This window comes from Equus quagga, chromosome 1 (genome assembly GCF_021613505.1).
Source record: "Equus quagga isolate Etosha38 chromosome 1, UCLA_HA_Equagga_1.0, whole genome shotgun sequence".
NCBI lineage: Eukaryota > Metazoa > Chordata > Mammalia > Perissodactyla > Equidae > Equus > Equus quagga.
This window is the reverse complement of record NC_060267.1, coordinates 176,774,636-176,786,932: the sequence shown is the minus strand read 5'-3', so window position 1 is coordinate 176,786,932 and position 12,297 is coordinate 176,774,636. Positions and strand designations below refer to the sequence as shown.

Below are 12,297 nucleotides of genomic sequence, written 5' to 3'. Positions count from 1 at the left end.
GGGGCTATGGTAAAGAATTAATTGATTTAATACCTATAAGGCACTTAGAATAATGCTTCATACATGGTAAGTCTAAAGAAATGCTATCTAAGTTTTTATTGAGGTGCTACCATATTCAACAGACTCTTTTGTTTCCAACTTTATTCATATATAAAATGGGAGTTATGATTTGCAGAATGATTGTGAAGATCAAATGCAAGTAGAAATATTTTATGACTGTACGATACAAAATAAAATGTTATTATAACTACAATTACACTCAAACAAATAGCTAAAATACAAGGATTTATATGTCCAAAGAGGTATGAATGTGCTAAGTCAATATGAAAAAGAAACAATGACTTCTGTCTGGGAGGCTCAGAGATGGCTTTAGAGAGGAGGCGGCATTTGGATCAAACACAGAATAAGAAGGATTTGGTAAAGTGTTATTATAAAGCAGAGAATAGAAGGCATTCTAGATTAAAGAAACTACACATGCCAAGATCCAAAGATATGAAAGCGACTGTTATATGGCAGCTTTGCCCGACTGTCGGATGTGACTAGAGTATACAACAGAAGAAGAAAAATGGGCAGATAATGAGCCAGGAAGATAAGTTGAAAATCTAGTCATGAATCTGGTTAAACAAAAATGGTTTTCTTCTTTAAGAGATAGAAGTCACCAGAGGTTTCTAAGAAGGACAGTAATACGACAAAATCTGGATTTTAGAAATTCTGGTAGCAATGTAGAGGAAAGACTGGAAGGAGGGAAGGAAACACAATCATCTAGGCAAAAAATGATCAGGGCTCTGTCTAAGGTCTGTTGAAAATAAGGAACTAGAGACACCTTTGACAGACACATTGGAGGACAACTAAAATTCTTAACTGCCCTCCCATGCGGCGAGTCCTGAGCTAATTGCTCTCACACACATTAAAGCATGTGATTCTTTCGAATGCCTTATAAAGCTTGAACAAGCACACTGTCCGTGACAACACAGCTGGCGATGAAAACTTAAGGCTGCCTGACTCCAAAGCCCACAACTATTTATTCTTATGTCTTAATCACTAATTTACAGAACGAGGAAAACAAAAACCAAATATACTAAAACCCCAATGTATTTGTGATAATTATTTATTGTTTACCTCTAGATATTAAAGGAAACCTCTACGAGGCATAAATAATTTAAGTTGAATTAATTCATCACATTATCATAGAAACGAGTCTTTAAGAATAGATCATGGTCAAGTAAGACTTTATTGGGTGAAGTTAAACAAAAAATCTCTAGTCAATTGGGATGTCACATTGAGGATTCCGAAATAGCACAAAAATTTGATGAGTAGGCTAAAGTCAGGGGAGGGAAATTTCTGAAAGGAAAATTCTGTCGATATGACAAGGTGCCTGGATGCCAGACTACAGAATAACTATTGAGAAATGCTCGGCCCTAAAAAAGAGAAAGAGTACACAATCGATCCTCAAAATATGTGAAGAGATGCCGCCAATTGAATGGGCTAGAGTTGTAAGGACTCCAGTGACTCCATTGCTGCAAAATTTGGAACTAGGAACAACTGGTAGAAATTAGAGGAGGTGCAGCTCTTGACTCACCAGAGGAAAATATTTCCTGTTATCTAGAGCTATCCAACTAGGAAATGAGTTTATTCATGGAGTTCTCATCCCTAACTCTGGATGTACTCAAGTACTGTTCATTCACAAATGTTAATCAAGCAACTAAAATTTGCCAAGCCCCTTGCAAGAGATTCAGGAACAACAGCGAACAGATGATCTACCAGAAATAGTTTAAGTGATTCTCAATTGTTTATTGTATTTAATAGCCCCTTATATGATGCTGACTATATTCTAGGCACTGCTTGAAATTCTTAAATATTAATTTACTTAATATTCAAAACAACCTTAAAATGGGGAAACTGAGCCAAATGAGGTAAGTTGCCCAAAAGCACACAGGTAGTAAGTGTCAGCAATGAGATTCAAATCCAGATGGTCTGGCTCCAGGGCCTGGCTCTTGGCCGCTATGACTGCTGCCTGAACCTGCCTCCCTGGGTGGAGCTGGGCTACCTACAGATAAGGTGCTCCCATTGCTTCGTTTCCAGAAGACTCTGAGCCACCCATAAGGGGGAAAAGATGCTGAAGCCAGTTTTGTTTTTTTTCCCCCAAATCAATGTGTTCCCAGTGATTAGACTTGATTAGGTTTTGTTTTGGTTTTCTTTGGGCACACACATCCACAAAACACATGCCCACCACTATTCCAGAATGTTTTTCTGTTTTACTCACCCCTTAGATATAAGGAAGTCTGAGTGTCAGAGAAACTTTGTAAATGGATTTTTTTGTGTAGAATTTATTTTAAAGAATCTATACAAATTTAAGAATTATTTTTTCTGGGGATGAGATGGGGAGGATGAGCATAGGGGTAGAAAGGGGATTTTTATGCTTTAGAATTTTGTACTATTTGCTTTTATATGAGCATGCTTTATATTCTTAATTAAAAACTTATAGACTTGTGTGAGTAAAAGTTTATTATGAAACAATAGTAAGAATGTCTCATCTTCTGCTCCTCTAGAAATGAAAGCAAGAATTTGGAATTGTGGAAAATATTCATAAAACTTCCTCTAATTCACATAATTAGGGAATGTTGGCACTGGTAACATGGAAATCACCTATCATCTCAACACCCTATTTTACAGATGAGGAAACTGAGGCCAAAGAAGTTTGTGAAACTCGGACAGGGTCAGAGAGTAAACTGATTACATTGAAATGCACATCAAAGTCATTAAAACTGGAAAGAACTATACAAATGCAAGCTTTGATGTGACTGGTGCCAGAGTCAGGCCCAGTTCTAAGCTCTTCTCAGGGGCGGGTCAGCACTTCTCGTACTTTCTCACAATGTGTGTTCAAAGTTGCTTGCCCTTGTGACTCAAATATTAGTCTAAGGGGACACGGAATCCTGAGGAAATTCATTTAATATTTCTGAGTCTCCCTTTCCACATCTGTGAAATGGGGATAATAAAAGTGCCTGCATTGGACTGTAGTTCGGAAGATTAAACGAGAAAAATCATGCAAAGCAAGTAGGCTGGAACATAGCTAGCACACAGAACATGTTATTGATATTTATTATTACTATTATTAGTTGCCAAATCACTTAACATTAGCTGCAGTTACCTTCCCACTGCAAAATTGTTTTTCCTTCTCAAAGTCATTCTATTTTTTAAAGTATCCTGGTGACCTGCACATGACAGAATTGAGAATGTGATGGACTTTGAAATGAGATGGATCTGAACACGAATGTCAGTGCTGCCAGTTACTAACTGAAGGATCTTGAGCAAACTAAATTTCTAACGTTCACTTTTCTCCGTGAAAAATATAGTGATACCTGCCTTGTGGAGTTGGGAGGTTTCGGGGAGAAAGCATGGGAAAACAGTAGTCTACTCCCGGCAGCTATTAAAACATTCAGTAAATTACAGCAATCATAATTATTTATCATATTATTATATGTTCTGCTATGTGGTGCATGCAAACTGCATAATGTGAGGAAAGAGCCCAGAGGTCCAGCAAGATTATTGCATCTGGGCAATAGCTAGCTTAATTTTTATTTCCCTAGGTTTGCTTTTCTATTCAAGTATTTGACTATGGCCACCTGTTTTTAAGTGCAGACCTAGGGGAAAAAAGAAACTAAAGAGATAAATCAAGAATTCAGTACCCCCCCCACCAATGGGAAAAAAGTAGGTGTAGACCCATCTGGGGCATCCAGCCTATTCGTTGATCAATTCCAATCCATGTGCTAGAGTCAAGATGAGGAAGTGGGAAATGACCAGGTGTCTCTTATCTCCTATTTTGTATAAGATAGAAGTGTGAAAACACTGGATTTTGACCTTAAGGAGAGTTCCTGAGGCAAGCCAAGATAGTTCTTCTGAAAGGAATCATCAAGAAGATGAGGGAGATAGTGGAAGCCCAAAGATGGAGACAAAAGGGGTATGAGAGTGCACACTGAGGAGATGGAGAAAGAACCTGTGAGGGGCTGAGGTGGCACCGGCTAAGGATATGTGGACTTTGATGTTTTCCTGACATGTGTCATCAAGGATGACACTACCTATTTAAAGAGAAAGGATTGAGTGGACACAAAAAGGTAAAAGCAAGGGATCAAGAGAAGAATTTCAACTCAACACTTCATTTGACTTCGAGCAGTGGTTCTCAAAATGTGTCTCCAGACCACAATTTCAGCTTACCTGGGAACTTGATAGAAATGCAAATTATCAGCCCCACTCCAGGCTATTGGATCAGAAACTTTGGGGGAGGGGAGAGATGCAATAATCCGTGTTTAAACAAGCCCTCCTGCTGCCTGTTGTATATAAATTTTAGAGGAAAGTTCTCATCATCCTTCTCACTTTTTATTCCATTTTACGATGTCTTCTTCCTTTTTTTTTTTTTTTAAAGAGTGGCACCGAAGCTAACGTCTGTTGCCAATCTTCATTGTTTCTTCTTCTTCTTCCCAAAGCCCCCTAGTAAATAGTTGTGTACTCTTGTTGTAGGTCCTTCTGGTTTTGCTATGTGGGATGCTGCCTCAGCATGGCTTGATGAGCAGTGCTAGGTCCGTGCTCAGGATCCGAACTGACGAAATCCTGGGCCCCAAAGTGGAGTGCATGAACTTAACCACTCAGCCACCGAGTGGCCAAGCCCCACAATGTCTTCTTCTTACATCCCTGTCTGAACCAAAAAGAAGGAAAGAGAGAGCGGTACAAAGGCTAGGAGACTGGGACAGACCTATTTAAATAATTTGCAAATCTACCATTTGCAAATTATTTATAGTAAATATACTAATTTATAGTAAAGGCGAAGGTTAACAATTTTTAATCACAGCCAAACATTTTCATGCCATGTATGACTTTCATGAAAGAATAGACATATTAGTCCAATGGAATAAATAGTAAGATTAGAACAATACAATTTGTTAAGTAGAGAGGAAATGGCACTTGATGGGTTGAACAATGAACTGGGAGTGAGGTGTCCCAGACAGAACATTCCCCATCACCATGGCTCCTGCCAGATCATTTCTGCCCACATCACTGAAGGACATTATTTGCTAAAGCCCGGTTGATCCTATGCAAACAAGACAATGCTATATAAAGACCACTGAAGTTTTACCATAGCCCTGATTACAGCAGAAGACTAGTATTATCAGAAAAAATTTGTAGTGGAAGTAAATAAAAGCAGGCAAATAAAAGACTTGGAATTTATTTTGGAAGAAAAGCTGTACACTACTGGAAGGGCCCTGGAGTGAATTTTCTGCGCATCTTGCCTCGTGCATTTCCTACTTGACAGATCTCGCATCATACCTTTCAGTGGGATGAAGCTGCTCTTTGTTCACCTTAACCAGGAGTATGCTCTTTCCCATTTCCCAATGCTAAGAAGATCTACATTAAACTTTATCAATTGAAAATGGGCATTTTTATCTTATTTCATGCATTAGTGAGCCTCCCATTTCATATAGCTACTAAAACCCTTGCTAAGGTGCTAATGAGAAACGGCAGCATGGGCACCAAAAACTTCAAACCAGGCTACATTTACCGTGTATTCCACAAAGCCCTACAAAATCATCAGATTCAAGGAGATCTGAAAATGTAGAGTAATACTGTTGTATTCTGATCTTATAGGACATTGTCTTTCGTTCACTGTTGTGGCACTTTTAAAAATTAATCTATAAAATTTCCATGGCAGCTTCAAAATATGAAAGTGTAGGTAATGGAATGAAATGGCTTAAAACAAAAAAAAATGCTATTGAGATTATGCCAGTGGCACAACTAAAATTTAGAGCAAAGAACCGAGAATCAAAGAAAAATGTTGGGGAAAATACTTTTTAAAAGTTGCTATGACCACCTCATAAAGAGGAAGTAGAGTGGCAGTGGTCGGATGTTCCATCACACGTCAGGCAGTCCTGGTACACGAGTCCATGTGTAGCTAGGAGAGGGGATAGAGTTTTTCTCTGGGTAGGAATAAGGAATCTTTGCAGGACCCCCTCTGTCTAGAAGTGACATGTTAACTTCTTGGTTAAGATCAGGGTTACGCGGTACAGGAGCTCCCACTATCTCTAGGGTAAGCTGGAGCCAAGAGCGGACAGGTAGGAAGCTGGTCACCAAGGGAACCAAGTGGTCAGTGCTGGGGTTGGGGAGATTTGGTGTTGAGTGGAAGAGGAATATAGGGGCTGTGAGGGAGGAGTCTGGAGAGGAAAGATTGAACAGAGTGAAGCCATCTGGCCACCAACAGTGCTAGAACAGAAAGAGTTAGGTTGCTTTGCTTGTAGACTCTCCCGACCCCCTACCTGAATGGGAACCACAGGAACCACAGCATCAAATGAAAGTGGTTTATTTGATAGGAAGTAGAATCAGCAAACCCCAGAGCCGCCGAGGCCTGTGTAGCTCCCAGATCCCACAGCAACGCCTGTGTTTGCTGCACGTGTGTTGACACTAGGGCAGTAAGTACGCAATTTGAAAGAGGATAGGTGGGGAGGCAGGTGAAAGGTCATGATACATTAGCATTGAAACTTCTTCCAGACTCTCATTTTTCTCACAGTTTCCTTTGATGCCAGGAAGACACTCAACTATAGAGTTTTCAGAGAAAAACCTTTGCTTGCTCAGAAGATTCCCACCCCCTTTGTTTCACAGACTCACTCCAGCTGTTTAATCCAAGAAAAACAGAACACACGTGACTGAGGGCCCAATCTGCCACATATGTTAAATTTACTTTGCTGAGTGAATTAACCTCTTTGGCTCAGCTGCCCGACTTTAAAAATAGAAATAATAATATCGAGCTCACAGCTCTGCAAATCTCTTTAAGCAGTAGACATACGTATTCAACCTTCTCTTAGACATCGCCACTTAAAGAGACTCAGGCAGCTCAAACCATATGTATTCCTCAGGGACCTCACCATCCCTCCCCAAACCTGCTGTCCTCCTCCATAGTTCGGCTACCACCACCCACCAGTTCTCCAAGCCAGAAGCTAGAAGTCTCTCTGGATTTCTTCTTGTCACTCGATTTAGACCTTCTGCTTAGCTGATATTTCTCAAAACGACTGCCTCCTATTCCTGCTGACCTTGCCTTCATTCAGATTCTCATCACCACTTACCCGGGTTAATGCAACCACCATCACTTCCTAATCGGCTGCCCTCGCTCCAGTCTTGCATTCTCCATTCCCTCTGCCCAGAAGGACAATTTTATCTTTTTATCCTCATTGGAGAGGAAGATTGGAAAGGGACGAGCAGAGAGGCAAGTGGAGATGCTTCGATAGTGGAGGCGGGGATTGAAAAGAATTAAAGTCGGTGTGGGAATTTATTCTTTCAGTTTAAATCCATTCTTTCATTCTAATGAATATCTCAAAAAGAATGTCAATACATGCCAGTAAAAGCAAAAGCAAACAACACTTTCTTCATTCTTCCCCCAATATCTATCTCTGTACCTGTTAGGAATCATCAAGAAGAACAGAGGAGTCATTCTTTTTTGTTTGATTTTTTTAAAACCCAGATATATTGCTGGTTGTGCATAAAACTCCTACCTCACAGTTGTATGCCAGACACAGAAAACTTTAAAAACAACGAAAGCACTTTCTGTTTTGCAGAGGCAGTGAAATGCAGTCTTACTCTCTTCATTTTGTATCCAGCTGGCAGACACAGTGATCGCATAAACAAGCATGTGACAATTCTGTTATGCATGCACTTATCTCAGTAAAGAAAGTTATGAACACTCTAAATCCACCTGGCTCTGAATGGAAGGCTCGCTTCTCACACCTAAAGTGCTGGAGATCTTCTGAGAACCTGCATGCTAGAATAAGGACACAGGACAAACAGGGGCCTTATTTGGCCTAATTCTCCAGGAAGAAAGTGACTAATAATAGACGGTTTCTCAGTTCAGCAAGGAATGAGTGGATCCTGTACAGATGAGTATCTGAAATACTGCAGACCTGTTTCCAAAAATAGAATCATAAACCTCTGGAGCTGGAAAAGACATTAGAAAAGCAACCTCCTGGTTGAGCAGAAGAGCATAGGAAGCTCAGAAAGCTGCAGTGACTTGCACTCAGCCGGCAGAGCTGGCCCTCAGCTAAGAGAGAGGCAAATCTGAGCCCAGAACTCTGGTCTCCTGATGTCCAGGACACCAGTTCTTTGCTTATTTCACATGTAGCAAATACTCAGAAATCAAGTTGTCTAAGTCATGCTAGGTACTGTGTTATCTTAGCTTCCCCAATGGGAGCCACTCGGGGGAGATTCCAAGCACAGCAGATAAAACATAAAGAAGATGACATCCCCCACTGCCATGTGCATCTTACCTCTAATGAAACGCTGTGCCCAGTGTTAGAGGCAGAAATGTCTCAGTTCACTGGTCCAAAACAGCGCCATGACCATATGACTGATGTTTCTCAAGTTCGATCATCAGCACACTGAAGAAATGAGGTTGTCTGTCCCCCACAGGGGCGTAGATGCTACTGTCAGATAGCAGCTGTTCTCCAGGCCACAGATGACTGACACTGAGTCGCTCCCTTGGGTAGTCATCTTATGACTCATCCAACAATCGTCTATTGAGCACAGACACCCAGGCAAACCTGATCCTAGTCTCGGCCTGTGGGGGAGTTCATCGCGGCAAACCTTTTTATGCTTTTCCTGCTGCTGTTCTCCAAGCTCTACTCAAGGGTTAAAAAATACCACACTGCTATAACAAAAACTAGTTATATACCTGAAAAGACTGGGAAAACTAGCAAGTTACTTTTTCTGGACAGTTACTTAATTACACCGAAGCGTGTGAAAATAAATTCTCCCCCAAAACAACATATATTTTCTTAGTCACCTGAACATGAAAGCTTTAAAAGAAAATTAAGTTAAAAGAGAACAAGTGCTTTTAGGTCACAGCACACGCATGGTTGGCGCTGGATAATGGGAAATCAAAGTGAAATACAACATTAGGAGTTTCTTCTCTACTCTAAATCAGAGCCCTGGCTTACAGGTGACCCAGCCACAGTGTTTCACATCTCTTGTTTCTTCCACGTTTCATGTTTTAAATTAATTAAATAGACAATCTATTACTCTGAGCCTTATTTCTTAACATTGAATTTCTCAGACCTCTGAGATCCGGTTCCCTTTTCGTTGATCCACTGACCCAGGAAAGTGGCCAAACCCCAGGGTCCCTGCTTGGTTCTTCATGTTTTTGGCTTCATGCAACACTTCTGAATGAGCCATTATTCCTATAATCACTTTCTTTCTCTCACTGTTTTCTCTTCTTAGTCTGTGATCAATCCAGGCCACCCACTCCAGACGCCTCTCTCTTCTCACATTCACTTTTTACTTTAGAATGTACACTCCATATCCTTCCAGAAGCATTTAAACTGTCTTACAAGGTAAACATAATATGAAATGGAGCAACTAGGAATAAAACAGCTTTAAACATACGCATGAACCAAAAAGCAAGTAGATATTGTCCTTTGGTTGAAGGAAGTGGCCTGAACTGAGCCCCACTTTTTCTGCCAGTTGTAACACAAAGGGGAGCATGTTGAACTGCATTCTTTTCATTATCTGACAAACAAAAGTACACACGTTTGTCTCTGTAGGCTGTGCTACTTCCTGGGACGAAACTCAAGCAGGATTTAAGACATGAATCCTTGCGGAAGACACACCAAATAACACATCACTTCAATTCTGTGGTTGTAAAATTGTGATTACAAAACTTCCGTTCAGACCATCCTTTGTGAGCACAGCAAGGATAAAGCTGAAGTAGAATTTCGTGAAAGCTTTTGGGAGGGAAGGTGTGACGAGGTAGGCGAGAGGCCCCCAGTCTCAGGGTCGACGCCAAGACAGGGCATAAGTTTCAATAGAGAAATAATATACATGTCTGCTAGATTCTCTCAAGTACCAGCTTCCTTAGGTCATGCTGGCTGAGGCTAGATTATTGTCAGTCCATGATTAAACTCTCGCAAAAACTGCGGTGTAAATATTCTGAGTTGTCAGGTACAATGAAAACTCCTTGCTTTAGTTATTAGTCAAGACTTGTCATTTTTGTCAACAACCACATTTGTTGTCATCACAAACAAGTAGTCCTACTACAGTAGGGATGACAGACTGAGAACAACGTTTTTTCTTATAATTGGCCTTGGACAGGTTCTCAGTAAAGACTGTATCTTCTGTATCTTCTAATGTGAGGAAAAGAATTTCCTTCTGAAGTTTTATTGTTAAGTCTAAAGGATTTGTTTGTTTTCTTTTATTTTGTGAGTGGTTAATCTCATCCATGGAGGAAGCTCAGTGTAACACCTCTTGGAGATTAAATGTTAATTTAGCTTATTAATTAAATTAATTTAACCCCAAATCCCCATTATTGTGAGTTGAAAAATCTATCCTAACTACCCAAAACCAATCTATTAGTTGGATTAATCTTGATTATTTAAATATTAGTGAGAGTCCAACATATTATTTCAATTTATATTTAATTGATGCTGAGGTCTTCCTTTGTGGAATAACTAGCTAACAGTCTGTATCTTAAGCTCCTTTCTGATTAAAGACAGTAAAATGATCAGTATAGAACTATGAGAAGCCTTCTGTCTTGTCTACCATATAGTAGAACACCCACTAGCTCTCGTAACCGTTGTCCAAATGGAATAGATATCAGCTACAATGGGACAAAAGGAATAGTACTGAGACATATAACTTGTCTGCATTTTGCCTTAAGATTGTATCTGTTAGATTTCCACCTCCGGCCGTAATGTAGTAATTTGAACTAACTTGCCTGCCCACCAAAAACAACTGAAAAATTAGACAAAATCTATAAAATAACTCTTTTTAGATATTGGACAACATACAAGACAGTGATCCCTGTGATCCCTGAGAGAAGCAAAACAAATGAGATGAGCCCCACCATCACTCCGGGTTTCTGCCTGGCAGGACTTTCTGGACCGCGGGGCAGGGAGGGAGGGAGATCCCAGACAAGGCACAGGAGGGGCTCGCCGGTTCATGGTAAACGTGAGTTCTAATCTCTGTACTCACTACTTTATCCCAGCAGTTAAATTTTTAACTTTTAACGGGATCTAGAGGGACGCTAAATTCTTCAGGTGATGTACTCTGGTAAAAGAATTTGAACTTAATAAGATTTTCAAATACAAGTAGGTTTAAAATTGAAAATAGAAACAACAGATAATTTTTAAAAATAAAACAAGTGACCAGTTCAACAGTTACAGAAACAATATTTTAAAATTCCTTCACTAAATCTTTTATTTTAACAAGCTAGACATCAAGAACTTAGGAAAATAGAAATAGGAAGTAATTATGGAGCATGGTAAAGAAAATCTAAAACCACTAGTCAATAACATACCAAATAATGGAGTTATTTCATTGTTCTCAGTGTCAATGAAGACTAGAGTTCTTCTCACCGAAAGCAGTAATGACACAAATGCTCCTATTATCTTTGTTACTTATTATTCTAGGATCAATAAACTGTTTACTTATTAATCTAGGATTGCTTAAAAAATATATATGTACATATAAAATAACCATTAAGAATGTTGCAGATAATTAAAAAGGAAATATAGACATGACTTTTTAATGGATTTATAGTATTCAATTTTGAAGGACCATCATTTGTGTTATTAATAGGTGATTTATTAGACATTTCTAGAACATAAAAAGTTAATGATAAATAAAATAAATGCAGCAACTTTAACAAGGATTATTTGAGTAGTATGGTACTTTACTCCTTACAAAGTTTTCTAAAATAAGCATAAATTACTTTCGCTATTATGATATGATTACATTTTATTTAAGAAAAAATGAAAAGCCACACCTACGTATGTGTCCCTATGCTTGTGCAAACAGAATATGTAGAAGACTACACATCGAGCTGTTAATATTGGTTATCTTTTGTGTTGGTGGCATGCGAGTGACCCGGGGGCTGAAATATGTATATTATTTGACTTGTTATAAGTATATGTATTACTTTTGTGACTTCAAAAGTCCAATAAAATAAATACATTCTCAGAACTACTGTAAATAAAAGAAAGATAATGATACACAGGGATAACTCGTTGCCAAAATGATATATTGGTATCTTTAAAGTATTACTAGCACAGATAACTTTAATAAATATAAAACACATCACTATAAAATGGCAAAATCCTATTAAAATGAATGCAGAAGATATAAGCAAGGCAAGGAATTTGAGGAAGAGACATATATCCCAACAAGCGTATAAAAATTGGTCTATTGCACATATTGCAAAAAATATAAAGCAAAAGAATTTGTCAACTTTTTGTCAAACTGACAAAAGTTCCAAAGGAGATACAAGTTGCT

The 12,297-nt window shown here is 39.1% G+C and overlaps 1 long non-coding RNA gene across 1 annotated transcript in view; it reads right to left on the bottom strand.

Moving 5' to 3' along the window:
* LOC124230105 (uncharacterized) overlaps nucleotides 1–11,366 on the bottom strand; it is a 38,109-nt gene extending 26,743 nt beyond the window's left edge. The window contains exon 1 of the long non-coding RNA XR_006886067.1: nucleotides 11,324–11,366. This is a non-coding gene — a long non-coding RNA (uncharacterized LOC124230105). The remainder of the gene's footprint in view (nucleotides 1–11,323) is intronic.
* Between the last annotated feature and the right edge of the window lie 931 nt (nucleotides 11,367–12,297).